The 15141-nt window shown below is 39.1% G+C and overlaps 1 long non-coding RNA gene across 1 annotated transcript; it reads left to right on the top strand.

Moving 5' to 3' along the window:
- The first annotated feature begins 12244 nt into the window (after positions 1-12244).
- On the top strand, positions 12245-14660 carry LOC118161517. The gene is made up of 3 exons (XR_004748065.1): positions 12245-13190; positions 13278-13484; positions 14398-14660. It is a non-coding gene; the product is annotated as an uncharacterized LOC118161517 (long non-coding RNA).
- The last annotated feature ends 481 nt before the right edge of the window (positions 14661-15141 follow it).

Here is a 15141-nt window from a genome sequence, read left to right as displayed (position 1 = left end):
AAATTCTTATGAATGCCTAATCTTCTGTCAGCTAATAATGTAAGAGTGGCTACATCAGATTGTGCCAAAGGTCTACCTATCCTAATATTCTTCTGAGAATGACCCAAACTGGAAAAAGAAACGGGCAGAATAAGCACAGAACAATATTTAATCAACCTGCTCTTCCAATGATTTATAGTTCCAGTACTTGATGACACACAGGTAGGATCACTGAATAACACTACCAGAACAGTGGCCCAGTAGAGGTTGTCCATTTGTATATATTGTGAATTAAAAGAAGGTTGCCTGCCAGAATGTTGCACACAAGATTTTCCACAAAGCAAACCTTTCTACAAAATGTGAAGTAGGATATACTCCAAAACAGCATATAGCCTTGGGATCAAATAATCAGGCTTGGTAAGTGGTGAAACAGATGAACATAATTTTGGGAAGCAAAGCCCAGCTAGCCTATATTTAATTTCTTCACAAAATTTTTATTTATCCGATACTTTTCACAGTTCCAGTGTCATAATCAGTGTTTCTAACCAGAATATATATATATATATATATATATTATAAGTAGGTCCTTATCAGAAGACATTACTGAACTACTGTGTATCAAAGCCACTGTGGTTGGGTGAAAAAAAAAAAGGGGGGGGGACTTTTCCCCCCTCCAAGTCTGTAACCTCAACCTGGAACCAGCTGAATCCCCATGAACAGCTAGTATCTGCTGCAGATGCTGTCTTTGAATTGTAATTTGGCTTTCTTCTCCCAACCACCCCCCAGCTTTCTGCTTTCTCCTCTAAGAATCCCAAAAGGAAATATCTATCAGTCCATTTTGAAGGCATGAAAATAAACTGTCCTTTGAATTGCCAGTGTTTGACAGGATTATAGTAGCTGAAAAAGTCTTTAAACAGAAAAAAAGAGAAACATTTCATGAAAGAGTTGTCTCCAAATTAATAATGTCTGCACTAAAAAGCACACAAGAAAGAAAGTTAGCTTAAACCAGAACTGTGTCTTGAGGAAAACATGTCTATCTCTGCTGTCTTCTCAGCCCTCTGCAGCTCCTGTGAAGCCATTCCCAACCAGATAAGGACTAGGCAGAAGGCAAATAGCTTTACAGTGACTGGATAAAAATCTGTTGAGACCCCAAACAAATCCTAGGGAGTGAAGAGAGGACTCTACAACATGCACTCCTGGTGCTGAGGAGGAAGCACAGTGTCATCGGTGTACTTTTCCCCTTGATGTCCCCTCAGCAATGAGCACGGATGCTCTGCATATTCAGGAGCTGTAGGAGGTGAGATCCTCCCAAAGGGCAATGCCAGCCAGCACTGCCCTTGCCATGGGACCCATCCCAGGGGATTCTTGAGCATCACCAGGGTGCCCTTCCCATCACCCCTCCTCCCCTTCTGGTAGGAGTGACTCAGCATTTCTTCCCACCCCTCCTCCCCAAGATAGCACCAGAACTTGTGCCTGTATGTCTGAGAAGCATTGTGGCATGCAAGAGCAGGCCAACCAGAATGAAATGTAACAACCTGAGCATAGTCAATGAGAAGGAACATAACTCCTCTAGCAAACCTGCACCCAACAAGGCTGAAAAGTCAGGTCAGAACTTAAACCTCTCATCTTTTCCTCCATTATGCACAGTACCTCTGATGTGTATGATATAGAGTATTAAAACATCAGCCAAGGAGGAATACTGTCCATATGGCATTCAGTGCATTCACATTCACATCCAAGTTCAGGAACACTTCAGGATTTACAGAAGGTGAAACCACTCACTCAAGGCAGTTTCCATACCTAATCATCATATCAATTAGTGGAATGAAGCAGTTTCTCAGGGATTACCAGTTAGACTCTCCCAGTGTTTGATTCTTTATTTTTTAACCCACCTTGAAGAGAGCACTTAAAACATATAACTTTCTTTGGTACAAGCTCCACTATGAACATGTTAAGAAAATGAGAGTACAAAGTGTCCTTAAAAACAAAGTAAAATCTGCAAAGATTTAGTGTGCCAAATATGACATACTCTGTCTGAGAACAAAGTTGTATAAGTCTAAAAATTAGCTATGATGTTACCTTGGGCAATAATAATAACTAAGATACTTTTCAGGCAGCTATATGATTATCCAGTTTACATTCTCTTCATGCAAGGATGAATTACATTTGCAGGAGTTACATGAACAGGGGTATACAGGGATTTGTTCAACTTGTTTATATTCTCAATAATCACTCATTCTCTTCTCATAACCAAGTCTATAAATGTAATAAAAGGAAAGAAAGAAGAATTGGTTTAGCAGTCAACTGACAATGTACTGCATTTCAGATTCATTTTCATTGGAAGTGGTGGCCATTCAGTAATGAGGCTAGATTGTACAAAATATAAATTGTTGTTGCTTTAGGCTTGTCTTTACTGTTGTGTTAACACTAAAAACAATCCTGCCATTACTGCTACAGTAACTCCAACTCCTACCCATGCACAGAGATCTCAAACATGCCTTTAAACTCTGTCTCGGAAATCACAAGATGACAGAATGGTTGAGATTGAAAGAGACTTCTGGAAGTCCACAAGGAAGACATCCTAGAACTGCTTGTCCAGGACCATGTTTAGATAGCTTCTGAAGATCTTCAAGGAGGGAGACTCCACCATCTTCCGGGCAACCTGTGCCAGTGCTCAGTCATCTACATAGTAAAGAAGTGTTTCCTCAACTAGAAGCACAGGACACAGCTTACATTAAACTAATTCAGGAGCTGCAAATACAGTTATTCTGTCTTTCAAATATTCCTTCAAAATGTAGCCGTTCCTTCAAGTCAGAGGGCCTCAAGTACCGTGAATTTAAAACAATAGCTTAAACCATCATCTTGGTGATGTCCAGCTAAATCTCATGATCATGTCCTGAGTACCACCATCAGACTAGCCCTATACTGCACATCTCCAAATACAGGGACTGCAGCCAAAGTTTACCTTGAATTAGATTTACAACCATCAAAAAGGCTATTAATTCCTACTTCAAGATCTGGTAAATGTATCTTAGTTAAAGCAGATAACCATTTTGCACAGTATTCTTTCTCTTTTAAAAGGACATTTTTGAGGGCTAATAAGCAAGATTTAAATGCAGAAATCTCTAGGCTTATAGCACTAAGGAAAGAAAACTCAATATATGGAAATGCAGTGTCTAAATCTGCCATATTATCTCAAGCCTTTAAATATTAATCTACCTCTCTCAGCATAGGCTTTACTGATACAATAGACATTTTTGTACCCAAATGGGTATTTATAAGTCAGTGGGTAACTAAGGGATAGACCCATAGGAATTTGTTTGAAGAGGTAAATGTATTGTTGGCTCCTAATCTTGACTACTAGTGATGTGCTTCTGTGTTAACCATATTCATACAAAGGAACAGCAGTCAGTCTGCTCTTTGCTGAGTAGCTATGTCTGTTTTCCTAAACACAGGATAAAAACTTCATGTAAGATTAAAAGTGACACACGTGGATGCAAAGATAACCGTAAAGACAAAGGAAAGATTTGCATCTGCAACAGCAAGCCATGTGAACCACTGGAGGCAGGCCTGTAGGGTGGAACACTTGGTGCTGAGGACCTAATTTCCAGACTGTACTGTGTTTGTTATTATTTTCAGACTAAATCTAGTCTGGCCTCCTAGTGTGGATGGTCATTTGCAGCTGAAGTGCTGCACTCCAGCATGTCTTTCAGGTTAATTTCCTCTTAAAACAACACAGTTCACGAGCTCTGAGACCACACCACTGCACAAAACAAATCACAGCAAGTGTGGGTAACCAGGAGGTTCAGTTCAAAACTGCACTCTGGTCCAAAAAAAACATTAATGTAAGCACACCCTCAGTGATTAACTGATGCTACCAAACTGCAGTCTTCCTCCACAACACACACTGCAACTGGGGAGAGAGGGTAAAGAAAGAGAGGATGGAAAAGAGGAATCCACTTAGAAGTCTGGCCAACTTTGAGATCTTTTTGCCAAGAACTGAAGAACTAATCAGCTAGGTCATAATGGTACCATATATCTTTTCTTCTACTGAACTGTCCAACATTTTTTTTTTTTCTTTACATTTATTACATTGACTATTGGTTGTGCTTTATATAGAAAATCACACCTGATTTTAAGCATTTGAAGACTGTCAGGGGCACAGCTGTGAGGGAATAAGATTACTTTCAGTAATCCCACTGGAGGAAAGCGGTACATAATTCCCCACCAGAAGAGCTTTTAAGCTAAAAGAAGGTATTGGAATGAGAGCAAAAGGACACAAGATGGCAATGAGTAAACAGAATCTGGAAAAACAAGAGATTTATAACCATCAGTATGTTTGAACTGTGTAACTAGTTTCCAGCAGAACCCAGGAAACAGATTTTTCAGATGAAATTTAATAATTTTCTAGAGGAAATTGCTAGATATAGCTACCTACAATGCTGGAATATAGCCAGAAAGTTCCATAGGGGCTTTATTCTATAAGGGCTACATCAAATCCCAGCATTGACAAAGGTTATGAGGATCATACACCCTGGTGCAAAAGAAGTTAACTTTCTGCTCTCACAGAAGAAGGATGGGGGTTTTGCTTCTTGTATGAATGAGTGTTAGGGATAGTCAGAGCAGCAATATTATACAAAATTAAGTCTCCAGATTTCAAGAGTCATTGCCTTCCCCCTTCTTTGGCATATAGATAGATGGTCATGGGGTCAATTCTAATTTTGGATGTCATAGATCTCTTACCTACACCGTTTATTACTCCAATGTGCCAAGCAGAAGAGATTACTATCTTTGGGAATTATGCTATTGTCCTGTGAACCTGCAAATGCCTATACTTATAATCTTGATACTAGCACACACGTAGTGCTAGGTTTTGGACTAGCCTCTCAGTAACGAGAGCATACCAGATCAGTGACCTATGGACACTACCTGCACTCACAGCACATTCAAGCAATATTGCCTGAAGATTACTTCATTTCTAATGCTTTACTTACTTTCAAATGTTGAAATTCTCATTTTTTAACTATATATAAAACTACTAATTATAGCATATGTGTGTATGTATAGATATAAACAATCTTTCTTTAATAATTTGTTGCAAAGTTGCTTTGGAAATGGAAAGAGATCTTCCCCATTGCTTGGAATTAAAAAGATGCACTGGACTGTTGTTATGGTAATGTTTTGCCCTTCTTGTAAATGCCAATTACATGAAAACAAAAAGCAAGCTGAAAAACTAGAAAATGATTTTCTGCATTATAATATTCCCAAAGGATATATTGGCAGTCCCTGTGAGATAACAGACAAAGAGAGCAAACCAGGAATAGCTAATTGCTAGGTTTGGTCTACAGTAAATGTCAAAAAGGAATCAAAACACAAAAGGCATCAGCTCAACCATCACAAGCTTCTACTCTTGCTATCTTCATTTTCAAAACTGCTTCCTTTATTATTTTAGTTTAATTCAGCTATTGCATACACATGTACAGGGTACATACAGCCCTGAATTCTGTGCTTTTGTCAAAACAAGCAACAAAAAAGTCAAAATATATATTAATATTATTCATATATTTTTATACAAAAAAAAAAAAAAAAAAAAGTGTTTCAATAACGGGGGAGGTCAATCACCACTTTTAAAAGTGCAAAATTTGCTTTAAAGAAGAATGTCATTTTGAAACACAGCATTGAAATTCTTTGATTTAAAAAGATCCACGTTTCCCCCCCCCCCCCCCCTTATTAGATAATACTATTCTTTGGTTTCTGCAAAAGTTCTTTCAGGTAGCCTGAAAGTACCCTTTTTAAAAAATTAATAAGTGATTTGTTCCCCCAAAATCATATTCAATATAGACACATCCAGTGCTTTTCACTAACTTTACTGTCACAGATTGTACCACCCCTTCAGGGGCACATCTTACATCCTTGGCAACCTATAGCAACTAAATAATTAGGTACAGTGATACAATATTTCAGTCCCTTCTCTCTGTTTTGAGGAAAAACAATTTTTAAAGTCAAAAACCTGGGAGGTGGTTTCAGAGTCACATCAGAACAACATGATTCATTGAATAAATCATTACCATCATGATTATCATCTCATTCATTCTCTCTATCAACATGCTGTCTGTAACTATTTGTGTTATTATTCAGCTGAATATTGATAAATTTGCATCGGTTTAAGATTTCAGTACTTTCCCTTTCACCATCTCTTTCTTCTGAAAGAATTAAACCCAAACAAATGCAAATCATTTCCTATGCATGCTCACACTTTCTTTCAGTAATCTTCTTTCAGTATAGTTTGCTTTTAACTACCTTACCTCCCTGCTTCCATAACTGTTTATCACTTATGATTTGAAAAACCACTTATGCTTTTAAGAAGCCATAGAGTTTACTGGCATTGTTATCAGCACAGTTTTCTGTCTAGCATTTGAATTTCTATTTACAGTCCAACATTTGTTCTATTCCCTATGCTAGCAGAAATACCACATGCAAGACAGCTCCCCAAGGAGAGAAGAGGATGTGAGTACCTGTGTATGTGTGTGTGTGTGTGTGCGCGCGCGCGTGTTGAATGAACCGCAGATAAAATAAGCACAGACTTGTCATGGGGATATCCAGACCTTTCTGCCTCCATTGACTACACATTCATGCTTATTACCCATATGCAGCTAGGAACATACATTTTCTGCTCACAGCTGGCCATGCTAAGTTTACTCATTGTGAGCTTGTTGTACTGGGATTTCTCAAAATACCTACCAGGAGAGGAGATGTTGGACTGTTGAAGAGAATTAGGGTACCTGTGGTCTTGTGCCAGGTCAGGTGCTAGGACACAACCCTGATTCTTCTGGTGCCAAGGCCCATGACCCATATGTTGGGCCACATCACTCAGTGTTAACTTCAGGCCATTGGGAGATTCTTCAAATGTGAGGTCCACCTCTCCTCTGACAGTAGCATTAAAGAAGGGGGACTCTCTGCAGTGTTCTCAAGGCTAACTCTGGTGTTTTCTTTTAAATGTTACAATATGCATTTTCTTTCCTCATCCCTCACACTTGCATAGTTGCATAATTCTAGCCCATAACTGTGACACATAATTAACCTTCAGATTAACTAGAAAACGCTCTTTTTTTCCAGATTGGTTAATCAACATGAAAGCTGTAAGTCCACTAAATGTTCAAAGGCATTCATAAATCTACAGATTATTTTAATGTCAAATCATTTTTGTAATGCTGAAATAATGAGGTCTTATGTTCAGTAGTGACATCGTACCAAATTTGTAAAGACTCCTGCCCTTAAACCCTCGCATATGTTCCTACTAAGACTCTTTGAAATAAGGAGTCACATAAGTCTCATTAAAGATAATTGGAGTTGAACATATAGCTACTTTGGAAGAATCTGTTAAGGACCTACCTGTATCTTTAAGTACCTAAAATACCTTTAAAATTTGTGGTGAACACAAGTCATTCACATCTCCTGCCAAGCATCATTTTTATTTTTAATTAATTAATTAATTATTTTTTAATTAATTTTAATTAAATTAATTAATTCAAGTGGCTCTGAAATGCCATTACTGTTGATCCCACCAGTCCTTTCAGTGACCAAATGCCAAGAACAGCAAGTTCCGAATTGACGCTGTGAAGGTGAGATGGAGCAGCACCAAAAAACTGCCTAATGACAGCTTGTCCTGGCCCGGTGCCCTCGGGGCATGTCACTATCAGTGGAAGAAGCAGAGAGATCAGGCCATTCCCCTGACTCATTACCCTCATTACCTTACCTGCTGCAGCCCTGCAATATGCTGGGGAGTCATCGGAACCATAACCCATAGACCAGAGTCCTCTATCCCATGCTGATGGTCTCTTGCTGATGTCAGAAGTGGGGCAGATTATCTGGACTCCACATACAGTCTTATTAATCCACCAATGTATCTAATTATTGTCACTGACACATAAGTTCAGGTTTTTGGATCAAATTAATGAAAGATGATTTGAGAAAGGTAGTTTGCTTATGCTTAATTATGCCAGGATACAGCCTTGACAAATGAGGAGGAAAATCTTTTTCAGTGGGCAGAGTTATATTTAATTCTAATGAACAACAGACAACTTGCTGCAAGAAGATTTCAATGGGGTTGTTTGTAATGGCTAAGTGTTCATAACACACTTTGTCCCCAAGGCTACACTAATTCCTAGAGGCTGACCTTTCTAGGCTGACCCAGAAGCATGCAAATAGGACACAAGGCTTGCGTTAGCTTATTTTAAAAGACCCTGAATACAAATTTATTAAGAGAAAGAGTAATTGCTTGCATGATGCTTATATGCTAAACCCATTGTTTAGGAAGGAAAGAGAGGAAAGGTTTCATCTCTCTTATAAAAGAAGGCAAGAGTTTAATTTGCTGATGTCTGCAGATGGAAGCTACCGCTCTCAGGGCATGTCATACTGCCTTTGTACGGAACCTCCAGCTATGCCATAACGAGCTATAGACCCTGTCATTTTTTAGAGAGCTGGTCTTAGAAAAAATGTCTTCTTACCTTCCTGACCTGCTCTCAAAAATTTCTGCCTCTCCTCCCTGCCACTGACATCAGGAAAGAACCACCTTTTCCGTAAGCAAAAAAAAAAAAAAAAAAAAAAAAAAAAAAAAAAAAAATGGAACCAAACAATTCCACGTGGTTCAAAACCTTGACAAATGTAAGAACAGTTCACACAGATGACCAAAATATTGTTATTTCAGAATATTTACAAACTATATATTGATGTGGTGGTGTACATAACCAGGTAAAACCTTAGCTTTCTCACTGAAGAACTGACGAGGATGGTTTAGCTGGTAAAGGACCAGCTCAGTCAGCTTTGTCTAGAAGCATCTCCAATGTTTAAGCAGCTCTACTACCCAACAAAGATGATTTTCAAGAGTCTAGACTAAAAACCCTATTTCAGCCTTTGGAAGTGGATTTACTAATAAGTAGGTTATGATTTGTTCTCAGAATTTCCCAATCCATTTAATACACATGTAGTGAGACAGATAAATTTTAAACTACCCTGGTATCAATCCATCCTTCCCAGTTTTCTTTCCTTTGTTTCAAATATCCTTTATTGGTTAGGTAATGAATTTTGCAGGATCTTTTTTCCATAAGCAGTAAAGCATATGTCACATTATAAACAGAAATGCAAAACAAAAGCATTAATTCACCATATTTTGAAAAAAATACGTACATAAAATGAGCATATGTTTCCTTTCAAAGACTTTGCAGCTCACCTGACTACCTCTGCATATACTTTGGATTAAAAAATAAATAAATAAATAAAATAAAATAAAATAAAATAAAATAAAACTCTACACAAGGCATTCCAGTGCACATAGCTCACAGCCTTTAGTGGTCCAAATTCTCCCATTTTAGAGGGCTGAATAAACTATCCCCCTTTTACAAAGGGGAAACCAACATATAGAGAGATAAGTATTTTTCTGCCACACACAAGAAATCAGCAACATATCAGGGAACTAAATGCAGACCTTCAAAGCATCACACAACTACTTGTAATACCACAGCACACCTGATCTCCTGCTGATCTACACTTAAAAATCCCTAGTCTCTTTTAGTATGCCATAACTCTCAAGATTTCCCCTCTTTCACTTGCTAACACTCCTCCTGCTTCAATAGTGCCAGGCATGTTTGTAGCTCTCCTACTGCTTAAGTAAATTATTCCCAAAGCAACATCTCCAGTAATGGTTTATTTTAAAATTTGTGGCTTCAAGAGTGAAACAAGGACTTTTTTTTTTTAAAATTCCATTCCTGTTTCATTCCTCTCTCATACCTCTGTATCATCATGTGAAAGTCCATTCATTTGACTGAACTACTTATTTTTGTGTCTTCACTGCTAAGGCCTATGCACTTCAAGATGAAGTGCATAGAATTCCAGGGTTTTGTGAAGCAGCCTATCACCTAGTGATAAATAAACGGTGACAATATTTTTCTCAGCCTCAAATTGCCTACTTTCCTGCAGGTATCCAACTCAGGAAATCCAGTCCTTACACTGTATTAAAGTAGCATTTTAATGCACCAAGAATGCCTGAAATTGTTTTCATTGTACAGGGAAAAAACTTCTGGAAAATAATAAAATCTTGCCCTATGCATTTCTCATTTCTAATAGTCTGCTTTTGAAAGTACAAGCATTGTTGAGCAGTATCAGATAGAAAATACAGCTGTAATAATTGAACACTAAAACCTTTTTTTACATAAGGAGAGAACAAGACTAACAGCACTGAGCTGCCAGGATTTTTGTGATGACATTGCTGATGAGTTTATATAAATTTCTGTTTTGATTGCACTCATGAAGATAGTGGTGCAAGTCCAAGAGAAACCCGAACCGAAAATCATAAGCATTCCCCTGTTCTATTATTCTTGATGTAATGTTTACTTTTTCAATAATGATATCAACTCCTTCAGTTTCATCTAGGACAGATCTCACCCAATAACCACAACCTCTGGGCTTTGCTGGAGGACCAAAGGAACCAAATAGGGTCACATCTGTAGTTCCAAAAGATGCTGGCCATTATTTGGATCATACATTCATCCTACCTAGTGCTAACCTGATACAAAGTGAAATCAGAGTGAAACCTCTAGACTAAGATAGTCATACAGTTGGTCTTCAGTAAAGAGAGAAATTTTTATAGCAAATCTTTCCATCTCTTCTAGGATGCCTTGGATCGCTTTTGAAACCACCTTTCTTGTTAGTCAAAGGAGACAATCTTGATGACAACTCCTAATGGACATCTGGCTAAGCTAAGGAAATTTTTTTTGTTTCTTTGTTTTTGTTAGTTTGTTTGTTTTTTTCTTCCCCCCATGGGTTACAGCAACCTATTCCTGCCAGGACAGCTAAGGAAAGGACTAAGTTACTGGGCACATCTTGTCAGCTGCAAGCCTGGAAATAAATGGTACTGAAGCTACCCACTGGAAGGAAGTCCATTCTAAAGTCTGGCTACTTCCAGGTTTCCTGTTTATTCCATGGCAATATTGACAGGAGAAAAAAAAAAAAAAAGAAAAAAAAAAGAAAAAAAGAAAAAGAAAAAAAAAAAAAGGTTGATGCTTAGATGAAGCCTCTGTTCAGGGTCCGCCTCCTTAGACTGAAGGGGCTACAGATATCCAAGTGCAAAACCCAGACACTACAAGTGCTGGGTACACTGTGAGTGCTCTTTGCCTGCTCTGATAGCATGGTCCCTTTCTACCCATTACTACTGCAAGAGCGTCAGAGAAGAGCTCTGCCAAAAAAAATATGAGGTTGACTGGCTCTTATCTCCTCCTGTATCACTGAATTTAATCTCACATTTTGGCAAGTTAAGCATTATCCCCCTGATTTAAGTAGGATGGATGAACTCCATTCAAGAGAACAGTATGTGAGTCTTAAACATCTCCTTTTCCCAAGTTAGCTTGGTAAAACGTAAAAGAGTGTAAGGTCCATTTATTCCAGTAAGAGTTTCCTTGGTTATAGATGTTGCAGCTGCCTTGAAACTACCTAGAAATTAACTGTTCAAAATTTGGATGACATTAATTAGCCCTTCAGAAAGGAAATGTTTAATCTAGTGCCACAACTGTGAATGGCAAACTTCACAAACAGCAATTTACACAGGGCTGCAGCTGCAACAATAAAAGCATGAACGTATATATGACACGTGTTTTCCTACAACAAACATTTGGGTTTCATATTTTAAGCCTTTGACCTCATCAAGACACACAAGAAGCAGAGACATCAAAACACCTTAGATAGCTCCAAGTGTTGCAGCCACTTAAACTGATTTCAAGAGCCTGTTAAATGCTTTCTGAAATTACCTAATGATATATTGCATACTTAAAAATCACAGCTGAAGATGGGTCACCTTCTTGTCCTGGTATACATGGAACCACTCAGGGACATTGTGTTATTTCTAAAGGCCTCCATGGGCTTTTAGAAGAGCCTTGTAGCAAGCAAAGACGGGGAAGAGCAGGCCATGGGCAAGGGACAGGTTTGTTCTACTGTTTTGTTTCCTTTTGGATATTTGATGTTTCTGCTCTTTTTGACATTGGGACATTTCAGTGAAAATATCTTTATGCCACGGTAATTTGTGAAGGAGTAAGGGCTGGGGCAAGAACTCTGCCCACGGTGATTTGGGCAAGATAAAATGAGAAGTGCTGGTAAACCCTCTTAATTATTTTTCCAGAGTCATCAAGACTTTCTCTGGCATAAAACTGCATAGAGTTTTGGAAAGTGGGAATATTTGGAAATGGTAAAATCAATGAAAACATTGTGGTCTTCTGGTTCAAGTAATTTTTTAAAAAATTAAATTAAAAATTTAAAAATAAAATTAGGATTTTACTTCATCTGTGATTGTGATTTTCATATAAAAACATGAATCCAGCTGCTAGAACTTTAAAACTAACATAAAAAAATACTACATCCAACACAAGAAGACTAAAGATTTAAAAAAGGGATCCAGGTCAGTTCACAACATCCTGCTTTGGTTCGGTTGCTGCCATAGCACTGTACATTGCCAGGGGACCCCTCTAGCTCTCAGTCCCCACCCCTGGAGAATTTTCTTAGTAAGAATATTCCAGACAAAAATTTTCCTCAGATGAGATGTCTCTGCTGGATATTTGCAACTTTTTTGTGACTGATCCACCAGGAAAATCAGTTTAAGTTCATGTGCCAAACTCTGAATTATTATCTAGTCCAGGAAGGACATTATGATAGTATTGTAATGAGCTGTCAAAAAGTAATTTTTACTGAACTCAGAAATTCCTGGCAGTTCTAGATTTTAAGCCTAATTTTACAAAGATTTTCAGAATGTCCATATTTATGTTATACTATTCAACACACAAAATCTCCACCATTGGCATTTCAAGTGAATTTAATGTAAAAAATAATTAAATGTGGCTCCTTTATCTTGTCATATAGAAACCAAGTCAAGGAAGGTATTTAAATCAGTATGAATACAAATCAGATTAGGACCAATCCTTCCCATTACCTTATTTTTGCACCTATGTGAACTGCTGAAATTCGGCAGAGTTAAATTAGTCTATGACATAACACAATGAAGAATGAAATTGCCCTCCAGAAGCTCTGAATATAAACAGTCTGGTGTCTGCTTTCCTATTCTCTACAGGTCTGGGTTGTGCCTTATCCAGGACTGTTGCCATGAATTGCTTTACTGCTAGTATTCAAGGTCCAAAACAGTAACATTGAACAAAAGCAGATATTCAAATCAGGTAAAATGCACCAGGGAGCTGAACCTTCAGATCCTGCAAGTTCTTCTGCTTCCTCAAACATCCAGGGCTGCATTTCCTTCTTTTCAGAGTTCAAGGAAGAAATTAACTTGGTAAGAAGTCAAGGCATGACAGGACCTACATATGACAAACTAGAGAAGTCACAAACTGCTGACCTGCACAAGGGCCACCTCAGGCAGAAGGAGCTTGCTGAAGTTGCTGAGAACCCACCACAGCTACACTGCTGCCCATGTGCATGATGACATGTCTCCATCATGCTCACTGGGTGGTCCTCAGGTGATTATGGCTCATGCAGATGCTAAACTGGCTAGCGCCATATTTTCAAAGGTGACTCAAAAGAAGAGGGCCTCCTTCCTTAAGTATATTTTCTTGTGAGGTAGCAAAGGTTGTTTGCTCTGTCATACCATCTGGAAAAGGCTTCTGGAGACTGAGCATGACCTTGTACATTAATGATGGTTTGTCAGAGCACTGAAATAGGAAATGTAAAAACAAACACACATGTGCATGCAAAACCATGCCTTGCACTTCCAGGCATTTAATGATTAAAAGACAAAACTTCTGAGATTAAACTGCATTTCTTGAAATAATTACCCAAAGAAGGAAATCACAGATAATAAGTAGTGAAATGTTTCCAACTGTCCCCCTAGTCCCCATCATCCTCTCTTTGCTTAACATATACAACTATTTGCAAGCACTTCTAAGAACATGGAGCTGCACTCTTTAGGGCAGCAAGCCTGGAAATATCAGCAAACACTGTTTACCTGCCCACTTTCCCCTTAGTTCATTTTACAATTTCCTGATTGCCAAGCCCTGCTTTATTTGAGGTTTGATGCATTTCGCATGCACAGAAAGTCTCACTGGAGCTGGATGTTCACTTAATTGAATCTGCCTGACAGATGTGACACAGTGAGATAATGAATAAACAGTTGACAGATGTTTACGCTATATATATATACATATTAGCAATGAGGGACACATATTCCCTGCTATGGAAAACAGAGTGAGCTGCTCATTGGAGCTGAGCTCAGAGTGGTTGCAAATCTGTTTTAAGATAATGGCATATTTTGAGCCTGTAGAGAATTTGGAGGAAGTTCCAGGCCACTGGCTGAATGAATGAATGCCGTTAGATAGCCACTGTTGTTGGAAATTGTCTTCACTTCCCACTTTGGCCTTCATATTTCCCTGACAGTGGCTCAAGCAATCACTGCACCCATTCAAGACACAGCTGCTGCCCAAAGGGGAAGATGGTGCATCCCCATCACTGCTTTGTGCCTGCCCAAAGAGTCCTATATCCTCCCCAGCCACAGCTCTACCTCTCCGCATGACCTTCCATGAGCAAAGTCAGGACTTCCCAGGGGTATGCTCAGCAACCTGATTCATCTCACTAGTCTAGAAGAAAACAACCAGAAGAAAACCAAATCAAAAAAAAAAAAAAAAAAAAAAAAAAAAAAACATTGCTACCACTCATAACCCATCCCACACAGTCACAAGCAAGAACTGGAAGATGTATTGGAAAATGGGAAGGTTTTTGAACATGCCATGGTCTGGAGGCAACCAGAGATCATTTTGTCACTCTTACTCTGTGCCAGTGAGTCTTGATGGGGTGTTCTGCAATTAACTCTGGGGACAACGGATCAGTACAAAGAGGGACTGACAGGGGTTATGATGGTGGCACCGGGGAGCTCCTGGGGGGCACACGGGGGTCCCGACACTCCTGTCCTCATCCCAGCTACGGATAAATGCACGTACATCAGCCCTGGTGCCTCCTGCCCCTCCGGGAGCAGGTGACAGCCTCACTCCCCGGGCAGAGCCCACGTCCCGCTGTGTCCCCCCGTCCCGACGGGACCTTCACAAGCTCACCCAGAAGCTGGGGATGAGCCGCGAGCCGTCACCGAGCAGGGCTGGATGAAAGGGGTTATGATGGTGGCACCAT

This window comes from Oxyura jamaicensis, chromosome 2 (genome assembly GCF_011077185.1).
Source record: "Oxyura jamaicensis isolate SHBP4307 breed ruddy duck chromosome 2, BPBGC_Ojam_1.0, whole genome shotgun sequence".
Taxonomy (NCBI): domain Eukaryota; kingdom Metazoa; phylum Chordata; class Aves; order Anseriformes; family Anatidae; genus Oxyura; species Oxyura jamaicensis.
Note: the sequence above shows the minus strand (reverse complement) of the source record. Positions and strands in the feature narration are given on the sequence as shown.